Consider the following 8,312-nt stretch of genomic DNA (forward strand, 5'->3'; position numbering starts at 1 on the left):
CCCCGCCCCAGAAGATCTTAACATGCCATTTTGCATATGGCACTCTAAGGTTTGAAGACCTAAAGTTGACATGCTTCATCAGTTTTTCACACAAGACTTTGTAACCTGGTCAACTGCTTTCTCCAAATCCACCTTCCAGTAATCCTCCACATCACCATTTTCTTCTTCTTCTTTTTTTTTTGAGAGGTTTTCGCCAGACAGAGACATAGAGACAGACAGAAAGCGAGAAATCACCCCCCAGGGGGGATGGCCATGCTGCAATCCCTTCTCCTCCATTCTCCTCTCGGGATCTTGGGCACGCACGCACACGCGCCCGGAGTGAGTTTTAAGCCACCGGGTCCGGGACACGAACCACGGTCGACTACATGGGAGTCCAGCGACATAGCCATTACGCTAACTGCTGGTTCCCACCATTTTCTTCTTGACAGCTTGTCCAGCATGACATTCTTTGCCTCTGCCAGAATGCCATCTCCTTCGAGGTGTAACGTTAGTGCCATTTCCTTTCCCCTGACGCTTTCCTCCATAGCTAGCTCTCCTGAACCTGTGTGTCACTGAGTTATTGGGAAAGACATGATGCATTTTTTTAAGAGTTATTTTATTTAACTTTATTATTTTTTACTATTTCCAGAGAGAGACATAAACAGAAAGAGAAGGAAAGTGAGAAATGAAGCCTCCAGGTCTAGGACTCGAACCATGGTCGGCCATTTGGTAGTCCAGCACCCTTAACCATCACACCACCTGCCAGCCCCAACACGATGCATTTTTCCACAAAAAACAGGGGCCAGCAGTTGGCGTAGTGATTATGTTGGTTATGGCCCTCCGCAGTTCGAGTTCCGAACCCGGTGGCTTCAAACTCACACCGGATACGTGTGCGTGTGTGCCCAAGATCCTGAGAAGAGGATGGAGGAGAAGGGATGGCAGCAAGGCCATTCCCCAAGAGGGTGACTTCTCACTTTCTGTATCTCTGGTGGGCACATGCACCCCATAGCAAAAATATCTCAAAAAAACAAAAACAAAAACAAAAAAACAAACAAACAGAAAACTATGTCATGACTTTCCCAACAGCCTAATAGATCTGCTCTGCCTACTCAAGTGGGTTTTTGTGGGACATAAAATGTCTTACATAAAACTGCTTTACATATGATCAGATGCGAATGCCCTACAAATCTGGTGTAATACCACATGACCCCAGACCATGGGGTTCTGTTTATCTCGATTTACATCACATCGTATCCCGAACAATAGGTTCTTAGTTTTACCTCCCCTCCCTCTGGCCGGCTGGGTGTTCCCCTCATCTGGAGTCCACTGCCCGCCCCTAAATCACGATCAGAAACGACGATGTCAGACACCGAAGGCCAAGGCTCCTCTTACCAAATGAACACAAAGCTCCTGCCACATTCTAGACTGAGCTTGTTTATAAAAGAATAGAAACTACAGCTGGACTCCTCCTCTCACAAAGGAAGTGAGCATGTTATTTAAAGCAGGGCTTCTTCAATAGTGGCGAAGGACCAGGTGTTCTGCCGAAACATCACATATCAATATTTTTGCAGAATACAATACAAATTCCGAGAGCCCCAGTCTGGTGGTGCAGTTGGTAGCAAACTGAACTGCAGTGCTGAAAGTCATAGGCCTTCCCCCAGGAGAGAACTCCGGGTTGGCTGGAAACTCTGGGTACCTACGCGCATGCCCGGGGGCCTGAGGGCCTGGAGGACTGGGGAAGAGGACTGGGACAGGACAAGACCCCGTCAAAGGTGCTTCTATCTTGTGCACATGGACATACTAGTTATGGAATTATAATGTGGTAAATAAAATAATTTAAAAAACTTATTTAAAGTCTTCTAGAAAGAATTTTAAAAAGTGACATGGAAGACATACAAAATACAAATCACTATTTTAAAAATTAAGACAATCAGTTGTCAATATAGTAATAAAAATGTCTAAATTCTCAATTTCTATACTTATTTCCTAGTGGTTAGAAGCAAACAGTTCATGTGACTGGCAGGTGGCATGGTGGTTAAGGGCACTGGACTCTCACATGGTCGACCGCAGTTCAAGTCCTGGTCCTGAGGACTTTATTTCTCACTTTCCCTCTCTCTCTCTCTCACTTTGTCCCTCTTTGACTAAGTTAAAAGAAAGAAAGAAAGAAGAAAGGAAGAAAGAAAGGAAGAAAGAAAGAAAGAAAGAAAGAAAGAAGAAAGAAAGAAAGAAAGAAAGAAAGAAAGAAAGAAAGAAAGAAAGAAAGAAAGAAAGAGAAAGAAAAGAAGGGAAGAAGAAAGACAGAGACAGAGAGACAGAGAAAGTTAAATAAAATGATTCTTAAGGGGGCCAGCAGGTAGCATGGTGAAGGTGCTGGACACTCCCACACAGATGACCATAGTTTGAGTCCAGAGCTGGTGGCTTGCTTTCTCACTTTCCCTCCCTCGGTCTCTCTCTGGTCAAATTAAAATAAATGGATGAGTAAATAAAATAATTCTTTTTATAAAAAAAGAAGCAAACAGTTCATGAGCCATACTTTGAGTAGCACAGATTTAAAGGAAAGGCATTTCTTGAAAATAAAGCCCATTTCTTGAAAATAAAGGCATTTCTTGGAAATCTGACTGCTGGTCAAACGATGGGCTCCCTTGGTTCAGTCGGCTACAAGGAAGGAGGATCATGTGGTATTAACACGACCCTTTGGCAAGTTTCCTTAGAAGCACCTGCATTGGGAACAAATACATGAGACGGGTGAATTTATAAAAGTAGAGGTTTAATGACTCGCAGTTCGGGTGGCTGGGAGTCCAAAGTCATCACGACATGGCAGCAGGCAGAACTTTTAGCAGGGTGGAGCATGGCTGTTTTCAAATGGCCTTCTCTGCCCTTCTGGTCTCATTTGTTCTGCTTAATTAACCCACTAGAACTCTATCATGGAGGCTCTTCCCTAACTCCAACCCACCCTGGGACACCATGAAGGAATAAAGTTTTCACTTAATACCTTTACGATATAATTGGCACAATCAAGTTCCAACCCAGGACGTTCTGGGGGATATCCAATTACTCCAACACTAAATTCCAAACATGGACCTTTGGGGACAAACCATTATCCAAACCCCCCAGAGCGGGATGTGAGGGGTATGTGCATGCATGCTGCGGGAGCACGGCCTGGCTGCTTGCGGGGGCTGTCCTTGGAATGCAGCACCTGGCGACTGTATTCCTTCCGAGACTGCCAAGTGCACCGTGCTGGAAACTGGAGGCCCACTGCACTGTGTGCGGAGTAAACGTTCTGTCACACAATCAATGGAATCTTCACAGAAGACATGCAGCTAATCAATGTGAACGCAGAGGACCAAGACTAGAAGTGGTGTACACAGATTTTTTAAAAATTAATTTATTTAATTTTATTTATTCATTCATTTAGTTTAATTTGACCAGAAAGATACACACACAACACACACACACACACACAGAGAGAGAGAGAGACAGAGAAAGTGAGAAAGCAAGCCACCAGGTCCGGTACTCCAACCGCGGTTGGCCATGTGTGAGTGTCCAGTGCTTTATCCGCCACGCCACCTGCTGGTCCCCTACACAGATATTTTCACAGATTCATTCACACTTTTCTACCTAGTTACACACGAGAAACAGAACGAGCTGTTTCTAAGTCTTTAAAACTCTACACATTATTTCTAGTTAATGAGTAATTTCTAGTTCAAATTCTTTCTATGAGTGTGTTTGCATGCAACATTTAAAAAAAAAATCTTTTAAGAGATTTTTACTATAGGGTGCATGTACTCACCTAAGAGACAGAGACAGAGAGAAAGTGAGGAATCACCCTGCAGGGGAGATGGCCATGCCACAATCCCTGTTCTTCCATTCTCCTCTTGTGGTCTTGGGCATGCATGGACATGCACCCAGCGTTTCAAGCTTCCAGGTCTGGGACTCAAACCGCAGTTGGCCGTGTGGGAGTCCAGTGACGTAACCATTACACCGTCTGCTGGTCCCCTGCAATCTGGTTCCTTATATGGGGAGTCCCTTTAAGGACTGCATAATGAGCCCTAGCATTTCTAGAACCAGCACAATGATACATCTGCTAATATTTGAATTTTAAAAATACTGTTGTTGGTGGTAATTTTGTTGAGGAAGAAATGGTGGTGGGGAGATGGCCTGTGATCAACCACTAGGTTTATCAATCTGTAAAATGAAATTAATTTATACTTCATGGAATTATGGGTTATAATTTGATAAAAGCAAAATCATCTACGCAATACCCAAGTGTCCAATAAATGTGTTGAATTTGTTAGAGACCAAACATGGAGTCATCAGGGGTTATTTAGTTCCAGGAGGGCCTTCCTGGTGAGCTTCAGTGCCTCTCTCAGTTGTATAAAACTCGTGTTTAAAATAGTTAAGAAAAGGTGCATACCTGTGGTGGTGGTGTTCTCTTTTTTTTTTTTTTGAGAGGTTTTTCACTATAGGGCGCGTGCGCTCGCCAGACAGACAGAGACATAGAGACAGAAAGCGAGAAATCACGCCCCAGGGGGGATGGTCATGCCACAATCCCTTCTCCTCCATTCTCCTCTCAGGATCTTGGGCACGCACGCACACGCGCCCGGCGTGAGTTTTAAGCCACTGGGTCCGGGACACAAACCGCGGTCGACTACATGGGAATCCAGCGACATAGCCATTACGCTAACTGCTGGTCCCCATCCTTTTTCTTTTTTTGAACGACTTAGTCAATTCCATTTATTATTACTTTTTAATCTGATCAGAGACAGAGTGAGAGAGGAAGTGAGAAAGCAAGCCACCAGGTCCGGGACTCTAACCATGTGGGAGTCCAATGCCTTAATCACCACGCACCTGTTGGCCAAGTGGTTGTTTTGTTTTTCAAAGTAGGCAAGTAGAGAATTTTGTTATTTCAAAAAAATTTGCAAAAATGGATGTGAGTGCAGATGGCAGAACCACAGAATCTCCTTCCTCTAACACCTAATGAAACACGTGAAAGAAATATATACCACAAAAATGATATGTGAAACCTTATCCAGTTGATAAACTATAAAGCATTATGAAAATTCTGACGGAAGGAAACGCATACCTTGGCCATGTACTTAGAACACATACCCAAAATGCAATCACTTGGGGCTGGATGGTGGTGCAGCTGTCAAAGGCTATACTCTGGGCAGCTAACCCACATGGGAAGGTTCTGGGTTCACACCTGAAGACCTCCCTGGATTTGCTAGGCATGTGTGTGCCTGTGACTAAGGGTTGGCTGAGGCTGGCATGAATTTTTGCAGTGTCAAAACCCTGATGGTGGTCCTATCTCTCATGGAATAAACAAATAAACCTAAAAAAAAAGATATATTTATTTCCCTCCCCACAAACCATAATGATCATGTAACTCTGTGGTAGACGACAGATAATCAATTAGCTACCAAACAGTATTTAAAAATTAGATTCCACATTAAGAAAATATGGGGGGACCAGCAGTTAGCACAATGGCTATGTCACTGGACTCCCATGTAGTCAACCACAGTTTGAGTCCCAGACCAGGTAGCTTAAACTCACGCTGGGCGTGTGTGCGTGCGTGCCCAAGATCCCGAGAGGAGAATGGAGGAAAAGGGATTCCGGCGTGGCCATCCCCCCTGGGGGGTGACCTCTTGCTTTCTGTCTCTCTGTCTATGGCTGACCATGGTTCAAGTCCCAGACCTGGTGGCTTGCTTTCTCACTTTCCCTGTCTCTCTTTGATCAAACTGGAAAATAATAATAATAAATAAAGTTAAATAAAAATAATTAAAAAATAGAATTTCTATATCTTTTCTAGAAATAGCAGTTCTGTTCACACTGGCTTGCTCTCCTGTGACCTGGGATGCTCTAGTTTACCACGGTCCCCATCATTCCCACCTGTGTCACCTGCTAGCTCCTGTAAATATTTGAGGTGGTTGGGCCCGCAGGTGGTGTGGTGGTCAAGGGTGCTGGACTCCCACACAGCCGACCGCAGTTTGAGTCCCGGAACTGGCAGGTCTCCCTCTGCCCCTCTCTGGTCAAATTAAAACAAATGAATAAAGTTAAATAATTCTTAAAAAAATTTTTGAGCTTGCAATTCCAGATGCACAGTTGTGGTTTTTAGAGAAAGAAAATGGGAGGTTCAGGCAGAACAAATAATTTGCCAATGCCAGACAGCAGCAGGGGCTGGGGTTTCCAATCTAGATATTTCAAATAAAAGTCTCTACTCTTCCATACTCTACTGACCGAGAATAAAGTGAATTCACCGAACTTATTTTATTCTACTTCCTGCTCTGCCAGGAGCCAGTCTAAAGCATGGAAATGTACATTTTTCCTAATACAGGTGTATACTCTGCCCTCAGGCCATGCAGGCCATGCACTATAAGTGAAAAAGTTTCCTTCCATGCAAAAGTATGTGATTCTGAACTGACATTACAGTATGCCTGTCCTGCTCTGGATCAAGGACCATTTTTTGGGAAATGAATTCAAAGTTACTTATTTTATCTGTGTCAGAAACCAACATAAGATCACACTTACAAATATTGTGCTTTAAATTTTATTTTAAAAAAAAAGCATTTTTAACATACCAAATACTTTAATTCACATTCGTCAATAGGCATTTCCAGCAGTATTACAGACCCAACACGACAGAAGCGACCAACGTGGGAGAGCTGAGTGGTGGGTACATGGTACAGTGGTGGCACCCGTAGGGGAGGAAGGGCAAGAGGCCCACTGGCCCCTCAAGTGGAGTCGTCACGTGTCTTCCACATTGTGGAGTCAAGATCTGACACGGTCTCTTCATGTCTAAGACGGACTGGGGCCACAGACGCGGCTAGATATTTGAAACGTGTATCAGACAGATTTACAAGGCGGAGAGCCCAGGTCGCCTGGAGCGTTCACGCACAGCAGTCCCATTTGGAAGACCACTGGCAGAGCCCAGGATTGGGCTAATCAGCCCAGGTGCTTACGAGCCGCCTTCGTCTGACTACACATAGGGCCTTGCTTTACTCTAGGTTTTTCTCAGAGAGCAAGACCCACTCACCTCGTCGGATGCCTCTCGCCTGGGCATATGAGAGGACACGCAAAACCACCGTTTTCTAACGCTTCACATCAGTCATCCAAAATGTCCACAGGATGGACACTTCCTAGATTACACTATCTGCTTAGTGTGTGTGCTGATGCCTTTGGAACCGTGAGGCTGCCCAGGGCGTCCTCTTGGAGACGGAGGGTGTCCTTGGTCTACTAGCAGCAGCACATTTCCACGCTGACAGTCTTTGGAAGGCTTCTTTTCTGCAGACAGTCCTGCAGAGAGCTCAGCTCTCACTGAAGTTTTGTAAACTTCAGTATTAGGGAGTGACGCTTCCAATTCTTCCCCCAGAACATTGTGAGGTACCTTTTCAGGACCTGGAAGCCTCCTACACTTGCCAGTCAGGGCCATGGGAGTCAGTGTGAGTGTGTGTACTTCACGTGCTAAAATTAAACACAGAGGTAATTCTATACTAAAATTAGAAACACAGGAACAGAGGCTAAGTTCAGTGATTGACTATTCGACAAAATGCCTTTAAAAATGAAAACAGGCAAGGGGCCATATTCTAAGCAGCAACTGAGATCTCTAAAATACTCATTTAACCAAAAGAATGAGGTGTCTAAATATGTAAAAATCAGCAGAAAATTAACCAGGTGATAGAATCACTATAGCAGCTCTTGCAAACACTTTTTAAAATACAGTAGAATCATTTTTAAAGAGTGGAAATATTCTGTCTATAGAACTTCTGAGCAGCACCCAGATATAAAAGTGGGGATGCACTGACTAAAGTGAGAAAGCAGGGTCACCCCATTGGGGTCCACTCTACCAGCCCCTGATCCAATTCCAAGACTCCATGGCGCACAGTCCGAAACTAAGGCTCCATGTATTATTAGCAGTCTTAGGCTATTGATTTCTGTCATAGAGTTTAGACAAATATCCATTCGATAGAACATAAATATGCTTTCCACAGAGTCCTTTCAGAAGAATGATTTGGGGCAAAAAGGAGTTAGTGCAGTGAGGAAAAAGAATGATTTTAAGAACATCCAGTTAGCTCAATTTGTGATGGACTGCAGTACAGAAAGAAAGATGGCTAGACAGGAAATGGAGTATGTGGTGAAACTGCTAACTGCTGTTCTGCTTCTATATAATGGCTGCAAAATTACTAGAAACATGTACAAAGTCCCACTGTACCCCCTGCGCCCTTGCAGTTTCACAACTTTTGCAGTTCCTTCCCAGAAGTCCTTGCAACATCTCCTCTGCAAATTCCACTGCAACACCTACGACCCCCTACCCTTAGTCCTTCCTCTTTTCTCTT

This window comes from Tupaia chinensis, unplaced genomic scaffold, assembly GCF_000334495.1.
Source record: "Tupaia chinensis unplaced genomic scaffold, TupChi_1.0 Scaffold000416_1, whole genome shotgun sequence".
NCBI lineage: Eukaryota > Metazoa > Chordata > Mammalia > Scandentia > Tupaiidae > Tupaia > Tupaia belangeri.